The 20704-nt window shown below is 32.7% G+C and overlaps 2 protein-coding genes across 2 annotated transcripts in view; one reads left to right on the top strand and one right to left on the bottom strand.

The window, feature by feature from the left end:
• The window catches only part of LOC144845384 (G-protein coupled receptor 54-like), a 29053-nt gene extending 20664 nt beyond the window's left edge, over nucleotides 1-8389 (bottom strand). The window contains exon 1 of the mRNA XM_078702676.1: nucleotides 8196-8389. The gene's annotated coding sequence lies outside the window, so the exon portion shown is untranslated. The remainder of the gene's footprint in view (nucleotides 1-8195) is intronic.
• The window catches only part of LOC144845394 (tetraspanin-5-like), a 206048-nt gene that overhangs the window by 96156 nt on the left and 89188 nt on the right, over nucleotides 1-20704 (top strand). The window lies entirely within an intron of this gene.

Raw genomic sequence — 20704 nt, 5'->3', positions numbered from 1 at the left:
ATATGACATCTCGCATTCTCGATTATCGTTGCGATAAGTACTTTGTGAATTAATCTGCCGCCCATAGTACATATACGTAATTGTCCTTAACGTTGCTTATACGTCTTAATTAGACCTGGATTTCTGAATTAGTAATGTTGTTGACAAATTTGATTTTCTGATTTATATTTCTAAATAAGTTTGTGTTAGTAATTCATGGAAGCTGTCAGCAATGTGAGTCGAGTTTCGGGTTATCCTTCCTTCTGTCTGGGTTCAACTCAGTTTCTTTCGTTATTCTCATCTCCGACCCTAATTGCGATAGTATACGAAAATTCCTACAATACTACTAAAATAATTGTATTGTATGTCGTTGAATTGAATAATGACATTTTTTGCGCTATTATCTTAATTGATCAATATAATTTTAATGATTTTGAGTATGTTGTTTTCCATGTGTTATATTTAATTGATATTTATTTTGTTTCATTTCAAACACGGCACAATAAAGTAAAAGTGTAACATTGAACAAATAAGATTGTTGTTCTTCTTAATGTTGCTCTTTATTCATTCTATTCTTGTTTTTCTTTTTTTTGTAGAAAGATACATGCAGGCTTGTTGTATCACTCTTAAGTATCCATGTTTAACCATGGGTATAGGTTTATGCCCCAAGCAATGTGATAGAGTATTGATAATATTATAAGGTATACATGGTTTAACCTGCGAGGTAAATTACCCTTCACAAATTGCATGCATATTAAACCAGTCATGTAGTTGCTTAGATCCCTAGAGAACAAGAATGGTTAATTCCAATTTAGATCAGCTTAGCAATTTAAAGAAATGTAATATCCTTCGATTTTTCATTAAGTTTCATTTTTATACTCAAGAGGACCGTTTATGTTCAAGTGAGACTTTTTATATATTTAATTTTAAGATTTCAAAAACACTGACGAGAAACGCAAAAAAAAGCGGAAAAAATAAGGAGAAACAAATAGTTTTTCCTGTAACTTCAGAACAGTGGAAATCAGTATAAGAAAAACAGTATGAACAAATGTTTCAATTTAATCTTATAAAAATATTTATTTGCCGGTTATAACACGGACACAACTAAATCATATATATCAACAATGAGAGTACTTTATAATGTTTTACTTTTGACAGTATCACGTTCAGAATTAAATATTCACAAAATAACTCAAAAAGTACAAACAATTCTAAAAAAAAACCATAATTACAAGATTCCTCAATACGACAGGCACAGATATTTCTAATTACTATCAAATAATTGATGTTCATAGTACAAAATAATTCACAAATGTGAACATCAACAGAAATACATTTCACAATTTGGTAGAGATGGATTTAAATATTATTTACTACATCATGCTGAAAATGTATTGTTATTTTTTTTTCTCTGAATTTAAATTTCAAAGAATCATATTAAATACATTATAATTTGATAGAAACATAATTATATGCAATAATCTATCAGGTTGATTTATTGGGTATATTGCATCCAGCTACGATCTTTTTTCTGATTTGTGTCTCTATTGTGTTAATTTAGTAGGCTATACTAGCTTCATCGCCATCAACATTCGTATTTCATTGTACCGTAAATAGAAATAATTATTTATTTGGTGATTCTAACAGATTGTATGGACAATGATAAAGTAGATAATGGATTACATCGTCCAACTGAGCCATGTATCATGCAATAATAGTCTGTTTTCACATTGAACATTTTGGCCTAAATCATTGTCAGGGATTTGTAGGTAATCTCTTCTTGTTTTGCTTTGCCATTATAAACAACGTTATATCGACGTGTTATTATTATTTCTATGTTTTTATAGAGGATTTTATAGTTTTCTGAGAATGTTTTCTTTGCTATTAAGTTATCTGATTTGCAAACATAGCGTGTTTGGATATGAAGTATCCATTAAATCAACACTATCATGTACAGATTAATACATAAAAACCAATGAAACCACTATTATTGTTTTAATACTCAATTTAATCAGTTAATGGTACTGTATAATACTTTTTTTGTGTAACTACAAAACTGAGTTTGTAATTTGATTTATGGTGTCGTATACAATAGTATCAAGATACTTAATTTTAATTCCAATTATAATTAATTTTCTATATGAGTAGTAAAACGGATCTGTAATGAAAGGAAGAAATTGGAATGTAGTTTGCATAGGGTAAACTTAGCATAAATTACTAATGATTTGCTGATGGTTGTTGAGACGCAGTAAGACATTGTTTGTATTATGCTGGGCATTTCTTATTATGTATCTATTTGTTCAAATTATTATCACATGGATTGATAGATGATAAATGTCTTAATACATGTATGACACAACCAATCAACAATATAGATTATAAGTTTTATTTTAATTTAAATAAAGTAAACCTTTTGCACATTCTGAGTCAAAACACGTAAACATTGTCTCATTATGTGAGATATATCAAAGTTTAATCATATAAAAATCTAGTGATAATGGAAAATTCTTTATATTTACCTTGCAACATAAAATGCCTTAAGGTATATGTGTCTTTACGATGTGGATACTTGCAAATTTATGATATTAAAGTGGAATTTCAGCGTGCGTGCGTTAAAAGTCCAGGGCCCCGGGTTGCATTAATTTTTCCTATTATGTTAAGGCAGAAATCATATACCGCCCTCTAAAATTCCATTAATCTCATGAATTATTCATGATCTCTTCCTTAACCTGATAGGAGAAAAAAATGCCCTTGGGTTCGAATCATGATCTACCCAGAACAACGTCAGTGCTTAATCCTTCTAATGAGCTGACGTAAGCTTGAGATAAGGTTTGATCTAATCATAGGAATCAATTGGCTGTTCATAGATGCGCAGACAAAACAAAACAACTTGTTAAAAATTAATCAAATGGTGTGCACTTTAATTTCATTGATAATCTTCCACATTGAAATGTGTGAATGTCAACAACTTCGTTTGTGGAGTGCTTTGCTGTTTCAAAAACAAACCGTTTATGTTTAACTGCTATTTTTTTGTATATAAACGTCTATTCCACTTTGTAGAGTGGTTTAGAATTACTCAATTAATATTGTATGATAGCTTCTTTCCTAGTGTGATACGGTAGTTTTTAATATTGAATGTTGGTGAAGTTGCTAGTATGTTAAAACGATCATAATGAATAATTAATAAGGGCAGATGATGAGTATTTGGATATACAGTAAATAATCATAATAGAGTTACAAGATTCCCGTACGGTTTTGTAAAAGGCAACAAACAGAACCAAAACAGTTTCTTATCTGCTGACTATAGCCTTTCTCTCACATGAGTTACTGTCATGTTTTAGGGATGGGCCTGGATTTATTGTCGCTTGACATGAACAGCCCTGCAGTTTTGTCCTTAGACACGACACCGTTGTGAGAATCGGTACTCAATGCATGCGCGGTTCAGAAGTTTGCAAATAGTGTCAAATGAAATGATAATTTTGTAAATGTTCGTCTACGAATTGTGTTGTATGTGTGTCCCTTCAAGGCACGATGGCAATGTACATCCACTGACACTGTAATTTTCCCACACGAGTACAGTAGTAAATGTTTTTTTCCAGTGTACTATTTTCAGTATAAGTACTGACAAAAGTATGGCTTCTAAAGCTCGGTCTCTATGTATACATTGTTTCTACATAAGAATTTAGTGACAGTGATAACATTGTATTAACAGTACTTAATATACACATAGACTCGTATCTATGACTGTCAATTAGTCAGTATAGATCTATCTAAAGACAGTTGTGGAATCTGGTGAATCTACGATCTCCATAAATGTAATATTTTAGAGATGGTGAGTGATATTCAAGAGATGATACTTCTCAAGACAATAACATTACTCATTCTATCGACAACGATAATCAGTCTATACTTTAGTCAGTTTGAATGTCTTTTACAACATAGGTAGTAAGGAAGATTTTAATTAAGATGTGCATATTGTCGGTAACTTGTGTCGTAATAATTGTAATATCGATGTAAAAATTACCTACTTGATGCCCTTTGGCCTAATATATGATTGCGGTGATCTTTCAAGTTATAACTCTCATACTCATAGCTTATTAAGTATTCTTTTCCTATACGTGGCAACTCGATACCTGCTACCCTCACAGCAGTTTACTTCGAATGAATCATGTTTTTATGTGCTTTGTTAACACATTTCACGTGTATAGTTTATGTACTAATAATGGTATTAATGACCATAGTATAGCTACAAACCAAACTGGTGATATGTATAATATTATACCTCTATTATAATTATGTTAATAACAATAGGCTTTCGGTTCGAAACGATAGCAGAAGAAGAATAAACGGGTACAGATAATAAGTGTTGTTTGTGTCATGGGTTGGAACCACGTTGCGGCTTACATTGGGTCCTAAGTGGGAACCAAGCATTAGTATGAACAGACCATCAGACAAGAAATATGGTCGAAAGTATTATAGTACAGTATGCTTTCTTTCTAACTTACTTTGCTATAATGTAATATGTTAAAAAATCTGAATGATCAAATAAACTATGTATGATCATAAAATTGATTTTTTTCTGTGTTTCATTTTATATGCTAATTTTTGAAATGGGTATCCATCAGAATACACATTTATGTTCACTTTCTATGAATATTTTATTTCTATCCTTCATCGACAATTTGTGTTTATAGATCTAGAATATTATGGCATATATTTCCCTCTTTCTAAACTGACGTGAGGTTGAATAATATCCTGTCATTGGGTGTTATCAGAGTGTTATGAATGAGAAGATATCCACTATTTATAGCTGCTAAGCTGTACAGTAACATTGGACATCCAATTATAAGAAAACAAAATGATGTATCACTAGAAAAATGATGTTTAGATTACAAACAAAAACGATAGAGGAAATGTGATTTATTATTCGATTTTTGTAACTTACAATTAAAATTATTTAAACAAACTTTCATTCGTTTGAAAATGTAATGTGTCCATAATAATGACACGAGACGTCATATCACTATACCATATTTAGGCACATCTCACTTTTGTTGTTGTCGAACTATAGTTTGATAGTGCAGACAGAGCTTTACAGTTTATCATTAAAACATAACAATAGCAACATTAAGATTAACATTAAGATGGTAAGCTTGTGACATTTGTACAATGATACATCGTGATCTCACTCATCCAAGATGATTCTTCCACATTTCCCTAGCGTTTAAGCACGTCATAATAAAGCCATTACGAGGTATGCTGTAATTATGTTACAGTAATATTGGTACCACACATTGTTTCACATATACTGCATTACTACTACTACTACTACTACTACTACTACTACTTAAAGTATAGGACGTATTATTTTTGATCAGACATAGCAGTAACATCGTTTTTAGTCGCGTGCAAACGAGACTCTACAGCTCACTATGTCGGTCGGTTGGTCGGTCGGTCGGTAAACACTAACTCAAATTTGCGCACGCGACTGCAGCCATGTATATAGCCTTGCTTTTTATCTTTCCGCTCTTATTGTACAAGTATTTCTCAATGATGTTATTTAGTTCAAAATAAAAATTTCAAACTAGATCATGACATGTATAACGTGTTTTAAAATTGACAAATGGATGGAACTAAGCAATTTGCCTGCAATTATTTATGACCATGGTATATCATTAAATATATGTACAAATAATGTGGATGGAAACAAGTCCCAAATGTACAATTCATTACAATTTGTTTTATGTACCCAAAAATCCGGGCGATTTCCGCTAAACGGCACGAAATCACCGAAAAACAGCTATTTTTTGAAAGTTTTTTCAATGTAACTTTGTTATTAATTGACCGATTTTTATGGCTGTTTCGACATTGTAATGCCTAATTAAGTACCTACAATGTCATGTTTTTTTTAATTTAAAAAAACTTAAAACGTCGTCGGCATTGATTTTTAAAGTTAGACGATTTGAAAATTGCCCTGTGTTAAAGAATAGGCTTGTTTTGCAAATTTGTTGAGATCTTTACAAAAACGTTCATAACGTTTGACCTAGTTATCCAATGATATTGGCTGTTCCACCATGCAAAAGCTAATCAATCAAGCTTTCTAATGACCTAAAGTAAAATTTGATTGGTTCAGATACTTCGTCGGCACAGCCCCTTTTTTGAAGCAGTGTTTTAGTTTGTCAGTGACCGGCTAGTGTTAAAGGATAGGCGAACATTTTCGAAGTCGACAAAGCTTTCCTTAACAGTCAGAACGTAACGTTAAAACTAAAATTACAGTTGCTGAAAAACTACTTATCCAAAACGCTTAATTTTTTTACGAAAGTTAAGAGTTATTATCCCTTATTTGTAATATGTAAATATATTTAAGATTAGGGTACAGGATTTTTTACATAAATAGTTTTAAAACACTTGGTTTATTTGAAAACCACCAGCGTGGTTTTGCCGTATTGGCGGACTCGTCCATTTTACTAATAGGACAAGGATTGTAGCACATATAAAACGTTGAATTTGACCTATGTGGTTTCCATTTCTGTTTTCTAATGTAACATTAATATTATATTATTAGTATCTCTATGTAATATATTATATATTCATATTGTACTAGTTAGCATCTACATACTGTTATACTACACTTTGTTTTGATGATTTTTCAACACAGGGAGTTGGTATACCCTTAGTTCTACTAAAATTATTATTACTTTTATTTGTTTGTGCAATATTTGAAAATTGCTATAAAAATAGAAATAATTTAAATATAATATATTTAACAGATTAAGTGTACGCACTATGCCTATGGACCAGATTACCTATTGGGCGTAGTTCAGTATGACACATCTGATGTTCTATTATTACCTTCTGTATCAGCCTCCGCCCTTTTGGGATTTTTTTCTATACAATACTTATTGTTAATGTACCATAGTTATTTTAAGGGGAATAGTCTCCTAGTAAATAGTTCTTAACACTCTAACATTGTTCTTTTGTACCTATTGTATTGCTTTGTTTTCTTGTATTAAAAACTTGTGTTAACTGTCTGAAAGTTACCTCCTAGCAAAGTGGGACGACCCAACATGGTTCATTAACCACCACTGTATTAGGGAGCAGATTGAGATCAACTGATAAGAACCCAACGCACTAAAATTAAATAGGCCAAAAAAACAAAACAAATTGTAATGGCTATGTATATACAGCCTTTTTGTCTGTTTGACTGTACCAATGCTACCTAATTGCCCATTTACTTAGGACTTAGTATCGGATTAAACAATGATTTATTGATATTTTGTGAAGTTCACATTATAAAACTATGTTAGTTTGTCTTTTTAGATCTATTCAGAACTAATTATCACGTTTATGTTTAAAAAAAAATAGAATTACAACTCATTGATATCAAGGTGGCAATTAGCATGATCATGCGTATACTTATCTCTAAATTCCGATATCAATTTGTACTGAATGAATGTGCACGTGACCTACAGGATTGGAGGCACCTTGTCCACCACCAAAACTACAGACATCCACTGCCTGAATTTAACATTTAAATTTACGTACTTAACTAATGAGTGATTTTGTTAATGACACCATACGTTGACATTGACTCGTAAGTTTTTAACAACCAGTTTTCTATGTTTTTTTCTTGCCGTCACAGATGGATAGTATCTTTATATTAATATATGGGAGTTACATTAAAGACACTAAACACAGGTAAAGTTATACTATATTATATCTACATAGATAATAATAATAAGTATGTTAGACCTACTGTGGTTAATTAAGAGAAAATCAATTTCCATTCATTCAGTATCCGGCTGCAGTAATTGGGCTATTATCAAATTTAAACTCTACATAAGCAATGCTTCTTATTGGGCTTCATGAACAAACAGGAAAAAGGAAACCAACAATGTCATTTATGTTATAATTTTGCTATTGTTTATAATCTTTCTTTGTTTTACCCGACATTTTTATTTGTGCATGTGATATTTTAAAATCCAAATTTTTCAACTTTGGCTGTCGGTGCTGAATGTAATGCTCTTAAACCGTAATAAAAAAAATAATAACATTATATTTTACTGATAACGTCTTATTATTCTAATATACTATGTTTTATATTATTATTTAAATCAAAGCATATGAGAAATATACACATGTAATATTTGTAAATTATTGTACTGTAGTATCGGGTGTAGTATATATTCACATGGAAAATATAAGGAAGCACATACCTTAATCTTCTAATGTTTTGCTGCTTGACAAACAATAATATCGCCATGCACTCAAGCATTAGCGCACAGTGTAGTAAGCATCCCGTAGCGTATTGTACCTAATGTGGCTTCCAATTGAAAAATAACAATCACTGTACATCCTCTATATAGCTTCACACAGAATTTCAATGTTTAATTTTATCCAATACATTTGTTCAATGACTGTTCAATGCGTAGGCCGTCTTCGTTGCATTCAGTATTCTATCAATTTCAAATAATGTCACGTGATCCCAGGATCCTCTTTAAATGACAGTATTGAGGCGGGATCCTTGTAATGATTCGACGAACGTGCGTGACATTTTAGATGCGTCATCTAATTAAAAGGCGTATCATCTACTACTGGTACCGTTAGTAGAGGATAGGTACAACTAACCTGAAGGAAGAAGTGAATATACAGGTAGAAAAAAGTGGCACGTCACACCCGTCCATACGCCTGAGATGGGGCTTCCGAATGGTTTTGTAAAAGAAGAAAATGGTACGCAGACTCTACGGTGTTCATGTAAACACCAGCTATGCGATATAGGACTACACATAAAAAATAACAAGGATCGTAAATATTGCTATACTGTTTTGTCTTCTTACTTGTTCCCATCACAATTCATCCGGCCGAACAGTGCTGAAGTCCATCGACTTATTTTTCTTGCTATAGCTTACTTACTTTTCATACACCTTTTTACACTGTTGTACTGTATGCTACACATTCACAGCACCAACTTACTTAAATAGATACTGTCAATACTGTAATTGACTAATAATGCATAAAATAATAACACAACAGATTTATATTGAACATGATAGAAAGCATTAGATGTAATGACAGACAGTAATCGATATGCATCGTGCACATTGATTTATTGATCACTTCCAAAAGACATTTTATAATTGTCAGGATGATTTAAGCATGTATTTGATGTTTGAAAATATGATATATAAAGTTGTAAATATATTTTTGTTTTGCTGAGCCAAACCTTTGCACGTGACATCACTCCGTTGCTGAAAGCTATAAAAAAAAAAATCCCAAAACTATAGTCAACCAATAATCTGTAATTTTGTATTTGCCCTATACTGGACTGTACTGGAAAATTAAGAGACCTAGTAATATTGTGATCTGTATTCTACCCGATGTTCCTGAGTGTCTACATCTCTCTATAAACTTGAAGTTTGCAACACCTGAAACTATAGAGGGCGATAGGTTGCAATTATCGGCTGTGTATAAAATATACTGTACATGATTTTGCAAGGTAGGCCTAATAGCATTGTTTGAGGGACGGACACATATTAACAAAAATTTGAAAAGAAAGAAAACTTGCTTCTAACAGTTGCCTGTTACACAGAACCCGATGCTGCAGCTCCAATCCATTCCAGTACTGTTACATAGGACAATACATAATACCATAATGTCACGTACATTTGTATCACATGTGATGCCTGTATCATGAACTTTAACACTAACCGTAAGACAATACAGGCGCAAATAATATTCAGTACGGTTACCGGAATCGACTAAATATTATCGCTTCTGTAATTGGAAAATTCGGATGTCATACTTCAACATGATTGGGCGCTCTTGGGTTATGATCAAATATAAAGCAATTCTAATCTAATGAAGATAAATGTAAGATATGATTATCTGTGCTTCTTTGGTAAAGAGTTTCTAATAAGCAAAACAAAATCTTTAAGCGAAGTTTCCAAATCATACTTGACCTTCAGCGAAGACGACTGCTTTTCTCTTGCGGCACAGAAGAATATATTCTCTGAACTTAGAAGAAGTAGGTCATTTCAATTTATGTTTTTATTGGTTGACCTGCTATATTGGTGTTATAATATAAACACGTCGTAGAAATTTGTTAAAAATGCAAAAGACCCCCAAACGATCGGTTTCTAAAGGTTCAATTTTCTCTATAAAATGTCAAACCAACAATACTTACTTGATACATAGTAAGACCCGTTATTCTTGTAAAAAAGATTCTCAGTTTTCTTTTAAAAGATGGAACAGGGGGTGCAGAGACATTTCAGCTGTCAATGGTTTGCTGTCAATTGCGTTCCAATGTCTTGACTAAATCCAGCACATGTGGAATAGGAGACTGCTTGCAATTGCTAACATACATATATGTTTCAGTTAGATCGATTTCTTCTTTCCTCAAAATGTGCGCATTTGTATTCTTTTTTAAAGTCTTATTTTTATCTTTTAAATCGTATGCATTTTCTCTGCAACTTTTTCTAATTTAGTGATGTCCTGTTTTGTGTTTGCTTCTATAAAACAGATCCACAATTATTAGTATTTCTGTTATACGTTTCCTTCGGTGAACTCTCTTGGCTATTCCAATTCGTCGTTTGGCTATACATACTTGTCCTAACCAACAAACTCATGTATATAATGAGATTTGTAAAAAAATGATGTTATTGGCTAAATAGAAAAGTTATCTATTCTAGAAATAAACCCCACATCGGTTTATTGTAAAGTAATCTACTAACCACAGTATGTCAGTCATGATTTGTTTACTACTTCAACTAGACACAGAAAGGTGAGGAGCGCATGAAATTGACAAACAATTTATCAAGTTTACGGATTGAAAGGTGTTTTAAGAACGAGAGAATAACGGGGGTATTGCTACAGGCATAAGACTGTGTTTGGTGAAGTTTATTGATCAATTGTTTCCTCTGTTTTATATCATCACCGTCATTCAAAGTTATTTTGATATCGGTCAGTGATTAATTGATTAAAATGAATATGAAATTAGAACGATTTAAAGAATGACTGGAACTAGATTAACAGAATGAACGACTCGCTTCACTTATAATTAGCACTTTTTGACAAAGTTCAATTACTTGGATGAGTACAATCAGTTTAAAAAACAATTCAATATATGTTATTTTATGAAATTAGACAGTATTTGTAACGCGGCGCTTACTATGATTAAATTCATATAAAATGATGTGTATGCAAAATCCAAAGTAATTTGTACAGTTAATGATTGTGCCATCACCATACTCATGGTCTAAGTACTTGGTTCTTCTGATCTACCATTGTTTTTACTGTAATAGCGATTATGCGGTTTGAGTCGAATAGTTACTTCTGCACATGATATTTCCGATTGTACGCAGCATGCTTACTAACTAGATAACTTCAATTGTCAACATTTTCACTTAGACAATGAAAGATTTTATGAGTTTGTATTATACACACACAATTGAGAAATGAGATTAAAATCTTCTAGAAATTAAAAATCGAATAATATTCGGTATTCTTTTATATGCAATAATAGCCTGTTGCTTGTTTCGTCAAAGCTATTCACTTGCGTAGGTGTTGAGGTACCTCGTTAGTTTCCACGTCGACCTGAGGGTATACCCACGTCTTAATAATTAACAGTCAAATCTCTTAGGGCAAACAATGTTTACGTTATTGTCCGTAATACATTCTATAATTTCAACAATAAAATAGAGTTTTTCCTACGACAAACGAAAGTATTTTTTTGTTTAGTTTGTGGTGTTTGTCTACATCTTCCATCTGCAAAATCATATAACTAAATGTAGGCCTACTGTTATTTGAATCGCTGAGTTCATAAAGTTCAACGAACTAATATGTGGAAAAGGTCCAGATGTTCAGGATGTAGGTGATGCACCTTCTTAACAAACTTGGTTTTGGGAACTTAGACCTACTGTAGTCTACAATAGCAAACTTGAACAAATTATAAAAATTCAAAGTTTGATAAAATATAGTCAACTGATCGTCTGCTTTAGCAAACTTTGGTAAACTTCTCTGTTCATCGAGCAAACTCTGAGTTTTTAAACAAATAGTTTGCCAAAGTATAGAAACTTCTTTTTTTTTTAATTTCCTTCACTTTATTCCAAATCCCAATTTTTTACTTAACAATTTATAGTACTGCAAGATAATAGATATGATACTATTATACTAACTTATATATACATATAATTAATAGCATTGTGGTCACATGAACCTGTAAACTTCTCCAAAAGTGGAAGTTTTAAGATTTAAAAGATCGTGTTTGCTACAATTTAGAGTTTATGAAATAATGTTTAAAAAGTTTTTGAACAACATTTGTTTGATAATTTTCCATCTTCAGGATCATGGATAAGAACTGTCAGAAAACCAAGTTTTTTCAAACGTGAGCTATCTTTGTTTGATATTGGTTGCTAACTCTGCAAACTAGTTTGTGTCAAAGTTCATCTAGTCTACACTGTAAAATTATAACACTTTTCCAATCAAACTCGAAGCCTCGTTTTCTAGGAACTTAGTAGTCTTCTAGAATTTGCGGTTCTAATGATGTAGATAATTATTGGTTAGATTTGCAATGGATGACTAATTTGCTGTTTATCTGACCAACTGATTGATTGGTTGTTTTAAAAAAGTATGCAAATTAGTCGAACTACATATGAAAATAAATATTTACAATGCCTAAAATTACATTTTCAACGAGGAGATTTGTCTCAAACCAAATAATAATACAGGTATATCACTGGTTCTATATTTTAAATAAACCGATACAAAATGAATTTGCCAAAAATTATGTTTAACCCTTCCCATGATGCATTATATGTTTGTTGTAAGCTATATGCTTTATATTCTTCATTTTTGATAAAGAAAATAATGAAAGAGGAAAGACGGAATACAAACAAAATATCACAATAGCTAACTTGTAAAACGAAAACATGAATGTACACTGGCAATGTAGGCCTACATTGTTTATATCAATAAATATTTTTCATCAGAAATTCGTGATTCTTACACTTAATAAGCGTGCTCGTAGGTGGACTGTGCATCGGATGAGTGTTTTCGTATACTTATCTCAATGAGTGAAAATTGACATGTTTTGACGTTAACGGAGATTGATTATTTCTGGAATTCTATTTTTATTGTGCAAAATCCCACATATACCATAAACATGTACTTAAAGGCAACTTATATTAACTCAATGACATACCATTTTTAGTATTTTTGAACTAAAAATAATTAAACATTCAACACATAGAAAAAAAATATCCTGGAGAATAAACGTCGGATACAGCAATTTAGTGACTAGATTATTGTACTTTTATGATACGATGATCTTCATAAAATAGCGCTATAAAATGTCGCATTATACATATTATATTATATATCATATAATCTAAAAATGCCAACTTGATTTTAATGGCTACTAGATGTCTCTATGAACCAGTACCAGTACCAGATGATGCAAAATCAAACAGGTCAGCCATGACACCAAAGACAGGGTAAAATCTTGTTATGATGACTTATGAATGTATCGAAGAAGGTTGACGGATGGTGAGAGGAAGGTCAATCCAATATTCGGATCCCAATTCGTGTACGATTATATAAATATCTTTTTATTTCCTACAAATGTTGAAAGATAGAAAATGAAAAAAAAAGGAGAATTGAACAAACATGGGCAACATGAATGTACCGCGGCAACTCTCTTTTTCGCAAAATAGTACGTCATGTTGACGTACCAGTTTTTGTTGACATCAATTATCGGATAAACTTTGGATCGTTCATGTCTACAAAGGATTAAATACTTATTGTTATACATCATGTATCAATGCCATTGTTAATTTAAAGTTAACTACAAATTAGTAAGATTACATGTAATTGTCATTTGTATCTATTTCTATTATTCGCTTACTAAAATCATCTTCCTTTCTTACTTTTGAGAATAGCCATCGATAATGTTGCCAATGATGATGACGTGATAGGCCTAATATATATACATAATTGAAAATTGAAAGAGGAAGATGATAAAATTAAAGACAAATTAACTTGAGTTTGTTCCTTTTATTCAAATATTAAAACTAAATATTATAATCCATCTAAATTAAATGTATTTATTTTATGTCTACTACAAATACTGATTCCATTATAAGCTGGAATTGTTTGTTTTTTCATTTAAACGCAAAGCAGAATTTTTAAACGCACTCTTTTTATGATTCTAGATAGTGTTGTTATATATTATTTGGGCCAAAGGCTTTATGTAATGAATAAATGTTTCTTGGATTTTTCCAAGGAAGTGAAAAGAAAGAGGAATAATAAATGTTTATGAGTTGAAGTTATACAACAGATATTAGAACGAATATTAGAATGGAAATATTCTTATATATTCAATTCAAAATACAAAACATTCATTACTTCAGGAATAACAAATATCAAAGTAGTCATAGATTTAATCTCGAAGGTTTTACAAATCATTGTTATATTATTCAAGATTATTATTAGTTATTGAGCCTTAGATATAATGCGTGGGGACGTTTATATATAATTTCACCACGTGATAGAGTATTTGAAATACGTGTTATAATTTATTAAGTACTTTAGAATATGAAAACCTTAGTAATATATTATACCTGCAGTGTTATTATATTTTTTAAGACGAATCTACTCGTTGAAAATATAATCGACAGATTCAATTTCATTGTGGTACTTCTAATTTTAATTTTAGTATTTGGATAAAATTAAAATGTCTGAGAATATAAATTGTAACCGCGGCTCTTGTTTGAGTATGCACCACGAGGATTTAGTATATTAAAAACTAGCGAACCGCGACTGCGCCGATGCTCATTGACTGTAAAGCTTCAATTAGTATTACTTTTATTATCGTCAGGTCCAGTATTGTTTTATGTTGTCAGCAAAATAAATAAAAATAATGATAATCATAATTATAACACTGTATTGTTTAACGGTACACGTTATTTCAAAATAATTTCCATCATTAAAAACGATGCATTACTTTAATGTGTCAAAATTATCATTATCACCAGATAATTTTCATTCTATTCTTGAACATTAATAACGTGTCTTCTGGCAAACATTAACATCGCTCTACTTTAAAAAAAAAAACTAATTATAACAAGACTATTTGATTGGTAGCAGAAGTAAGTTTCCATGGTCTGTATGTAGTTATGTGATAACCAATACAATAAATGAAACAACTAGCTGTTGTTGAGAATGATGGTGATGATGCACGGCACGGCGTCAACATCTTCACTTAATTTTCATACGGTAGGCATCATGAAAAGATAGTGAATAATAAACGCGCGCGTAGAGAGATGCGGACATACGGGTCTCAAAGTTAGAATACGTGTAAGTTAACCGTTATAAATAGCAATGAACTGTAGAACGGGATGAAAACTGTATTGTCAAGTGACTTCATAAGATCCATGTGGACTAAACGTGTTAAAGTACACTTTGGTTCATTGCAATTTTTGTTTATCCATAGGGAAATATTGATATAGATGATATAGAAACAAGTAACTGATATTAGCTAAGCAGAATATAAAAGTTGAAAAAAACACCATGAAATAGGACTACTAATCTAAATATAACTGCCAGATAATTCATTTCTAAACCATGGTGTACATTTATAACATTCGATATTCAATAATAACATAAAACAACAAACAAAAGTGATGTTTGGTATCACAGTGAAACTGTACTGTGTCTAGAACGATAAAAGATAAATCATTAGAATCACAGTCTAATACCCACAAAAACGTTGACATTTTCCTGTTTATCAGAATTCTGCTAACAGCAGTTTTGATATATACTAGTGACAAATTATACCCTAAAGTTTATTACTAATAATACCAATAGCGAACAACATGAACGTACATTTAAGTCATTGTTTATTGCACAACAAGCGTTGTAAACATTAAAGCAGTTTTAACATTGAAATTAATGTTCCCCAGTACAGTGGCCTTAAGTAACGACTATGCTTAAGGGTTCACTCAAAATTAACTATAATTGGATATATAGAATATTCATAGAATGATGACGTCAGTGGTGTAGTTTGTACATCGTATGAGGTTTGTGGTATTTGACATTCATCATTGCCTCGAATGTGGCACGCGTGTACACCAGGAAAAGATTTTACAGATAGCGCAACCTATAATAGTAACTGTATTTGTGAATTGTAGCCCTCGAATATAATAAAATACATTTGTGTCAGTGCTCTACCTAACTAAAACGTTTTTTCTCTATACAATTTTTGTTCTCATTAGCACAGCAGCGGCTACTTTCAGTCCTCGTACTCTGTCTAGGACACATAATGTATCAATTCTTTATTCGAGTCATAATAATGGGGTTATTTTTGGGGGTGTGCAGGTGGGGGGGGGGGGGCAATAAATCAATAAATGCACATTCATTATATAAATACTGTATCGGTACTAATAAATACAGGACCCAAGTTAGTACTGTAGCTGCCCTCTAAGTGTTGTTTGTTTACGGTTATAATACTGGCTCTTGTATTTCTCCACGGTCTTAGGCCCACACATACTATCGGTAGAAGTCACATTTTCATTGAAAACAGTATGAATAGGCCTATATACCGATTCTCGGTACTGTGTCTTTCTCCAGTCATTGGATAATATTGTCGTATGTGCAATACAGCACTAAGAACACTATATGTAAACTTACTTCTATAATGTTAACCTGGAATAAGATATACTGTTAAAGCATAATATGCAAAGTAATTGGCTCAACAATGTAAATACTGATTGATTTGAAGATCCAGTGATCAATGCGTGGGTGCTTTGATGAATATGAACATTAAGCCTGTTCCAGTGTTTTCAAGGATACAGAAAATCAATGCTCAGAACAATTGAAAAATCAATAGTAATTTTAAAAGTTATGAGTATGTAATGTTTGATTAATCTTTTTCTATAATTGATAAAAATATAAAAACAGATTTTTGGATAAGTCTGAAATACAATTTGTGTTAATCCGTCTTTAGTCAATTGCTAATTTGATTCAATTATTTGTAAAATAGAAAAGAAAAGTGATATGCCCAAATATGGACACGATTACGTCATATCACTACCATTATTTAGGCACTTTTTGTCAAACTAATTTCATAGTGTAGACAGAGCATTAGTCAACTGCTAATTTAATTTAATTATTAGTTTAAAGAAAAGAAAATGAAATTAATACCTGGTTCATTTGATTTGTTCCATTTCTTCGTGTTTTTAATGTCACGAGAATGTCTGTGAATATCTATGTATATATTATTATTTTTCCTGGTATTGTTTTTGAAACAAGGCCAACAGCCATTAAGTCGCATGCTACAATGCATAGTGATACCGGACCGACAGACAGACCGACAGACCGACAGACAGACCGACCGACCGACATAGTGAACTATAGAGTCGCGTCCACGCGACTAAAAACGGTAACTTATTTAGTATAATATTAGGAACCTAACTCATATTGACGTATTATCATGCGTGATATAAAACTTTCTTTGTATGTTATATACATGATTTCAAATTGATTTTGCTTAGAACTCCACTCCATTATCTAAGCGTTTCTCAAATGAAGTCCATCATATAATACTTAAAAGCAAAACTGATGAGTCCATTGACTGTAATGACCTATTCTTTAATGAATGTGATCCTATAATTTTCCTAAGGGAAATTTAACTTTCACAGATATAATTAATTTTGACGATCGTATAAATATAATTGACATGTGTTATTGAACTACAGAAACGTAGAAATTCTGTATACTTTAACATGTTTCAACGACTCATTATGTATATATTCTTTATTTATATTGACCGTTTTCTTATGACACCTCATTACACACTATGTAATGGAGATGAATAAATATCATCTATCACCTCAGCCTGATGCTATGTTGTTTGTCATTTTCGAAATTATAAGAAAACATTCTCGTTGGCAGAGACATTAAAACGAGAGTGTTTATATCCTGAAGCGCTGTCACCCACTCTGGTCCCGCAGGCAATTGTCTCCAGTCTCTAACACCTATTCCACCCACTCTGTCCCCTAGAGGTTTAACTGGGATGTTTGTTACCACTTTTATATTTCTTACTGACATTTGTGATGATTATCATTGGTGGTGTTGTCAATAATTGCCAGATTTTCATTTACAAACTACACAGAGGTTGAGTTTTGTAAATACAACAGATGTCTTTGTACAGTAAGGGTTTGAGGCTAAGACCTGGCGAACCTCTCATAGTAGAGCAGTTAACGCCATAAAAATAGCCAAGTTGTGCACTTTATTACCAAAGCATGAAACTTTCCACAAAGTTTCTTTGATGTATATAGATTCAAAATATCGGGGGGTGCCAAGTGTCCAACGTCCGGTATGGCGGCCATCTTGCTTTCAAAATGGCCACCATAAAAACAAAAAGTGTTCATATCTTGGCAACTATAAACAGTAGAGACTTGATTCTGATGTTAAATTGTTCACAAACCACATATTTCTATTTGCTCTAATGAAAAGTTTCGTCCAAAAATGACCGGAAATGACGTTTCTTCCAGTTTGACCTTTGACCTCTTATCTGTATATCTCAGTAACTACTGATCATTTTCAATCGATTTTGGTGTCATTTTGTTCAGAATAGAGACATTTATATTTGTAGTAATGACACATTTTCACATAAAATGACTGGAAATACAATTTATAACCTTTGACATATATAATTATGTGAACATACTGTATGTGGTTTACATTGGTATAAATGCACCTAATTTTTATACCGAAATAAATGACACTTAACGCAAAAATGACCAGGAATTATTATTCTGAATTTTTGACGTGATAGGATAGGCATAATGACAGATCACTGAGCTCATCTATGCCCACTTGTTTGCTTAACTGTGATTTGTCAATCGTTAGATAAAAGTTTTGGTCCTCTCTCCTTCATCTTTCTTTTTTTAAATGTATTATACCATATGTTGAATTGAATTGTTAGATGGCATTTGGAAAAATTTTTGATGTAAAGTAGCATTCTTTCGTTGGCCTCTTTGATGTTGCATATGAGACAAGTTCGGAAAGTTCTCATTTTCATGAGTTAAGAGAAGAGAATATCGTCTTTCAAAGTACTTACTACAAACTTATCCTGCATTTGTGCAGTAGACCTACTTTCTTTAGTCAAAAACTCAGATAATTCTTGTTCATTTTCGTTGCATCTAAAAAAATGTACTCCATTTTTATGGTAATGGGCCTTTGCTGTAAACCTTTCATCTGAATCATTTTCCTCGATTTTCTCTAGTCATTGATTTTTTAGCAAAATCCGAACCAAATCAATTCGTAAAAGACATCTCAATATAATTATTCAAGTAATCCTCAAATTAGTGACATGGACCTACAATATACTGTTCTGTACAAGACCTTTTTAGGCATCCACCTGTGGACTTTCACTTTGAAGGTCATGGTCTCCTAATCATACAAGAAACAATGTCTGATTTAATCAATCAAAGTAGTGGGTCCAGACAAAGAAGGGGGTGTAAGACCATCCACAGACAAAGAAGGGGGTGTAAGACCATCCACAGACAAAGAAGGGGGTGTAAGACCATCCACATACAAAGAAGGAGGTATAAAACCATCCACATACAAAGAAGGGGGTATAAGACCATCCACAGACAAAGAAGGGGGTATAAGACCATCCACAGACAAAGAAGGGGATATAAGACCATCCACAGACAAAGAAGGGGATATAAGACCATCCACAGACAAAGAAGGGGGTGTAAGACCATCCACAGACAAAGAAGGGGGTGTAAGACCATCCACACACAAAGAAGGGGGTATAAGACCATCCACAGACAAAGAAAGGGGTATAAGGCCATCTACAGACAAAGAAGGGGGTGTAGGACCGTCCACAGACAAAGAAGGGGGTGTAAGACCATCCACAGACAAAGAAGGGGGTGTAAGACCATCCACATACAAAGAAGGAGGTATAAAACCATCCACATACAAAGAAGGGGGTATAAGACCATCCACAGACAAAGAAGGGGGTATAAGACCATCCACAGACAAAGAAGGGGATATAAGACCATCCACAGACAAAGAAGGGGGTGTAAGACCATCCACAGACAAAGAAGGGGGTGTAAGACCATCCACACACAAAGAAGGGGGTATAAGACCATCCACAGACAAAGAAAGGGGTATAAGGCCATCTACAGACAAAGAAGGGGGTGTAGGACCGTCCACAGACAAAGAAGGGGTTGTAAGACCATCCACTGACAAAGAAAGGGGTATAGGACCATCCACAGACAAAGAAGGGGGTGTAGGACCGTCCACAGACAAAGAAGGGGTTGTAAGACCATCCACTGACAAAGAAAGGGGTATAGGACTACTTACAGACAAAGAAGGGGGTGTAGGACCATCCACAGACAAAGAAGGAGAGGTAAGACCATCCACAAACAAAGAAGGGGGTATAAGACCATCCACAGACAAAGAAGGGGGTGTAAGACCATCCACTGACAAAGAAAGTGGTATAGGACTACTTTCAGACAAAGAAGAGGGTATAAGACCATCCACAGACAAAGAAGGAGGTGTAGGACCATCCACAGACAAAGAAGGGGTGTCGGACCATCTACAAACAAAGAAGGGGATGTAAGACCACCCACAGACAAAGAAAGGGGTGTAAGACCATCCACACACAAAGAAAGGGGTTTAATACCATCAACAGACAAAGAAGGAGGTATAAGACCAT

Source organism: Antedon bifida, chromosome 6, assembly GCF_963402885.1.
Source record: "Antedon bifida chromosome 6, ecAntBifi1.1, whole genome shotgun sequence".
NCBI classification, from domain to species: domain Eukaryota; kingdom Metazoa; phylum Echinodermata; class Crinoidea; order Comatulida; family Antedonidae; genus Antedon; species Antedon bifida.
Note: the sequence above shows the minus strand (reverse complement) of the source record. Positions and strands in the feature narration are given on the sequence as shown.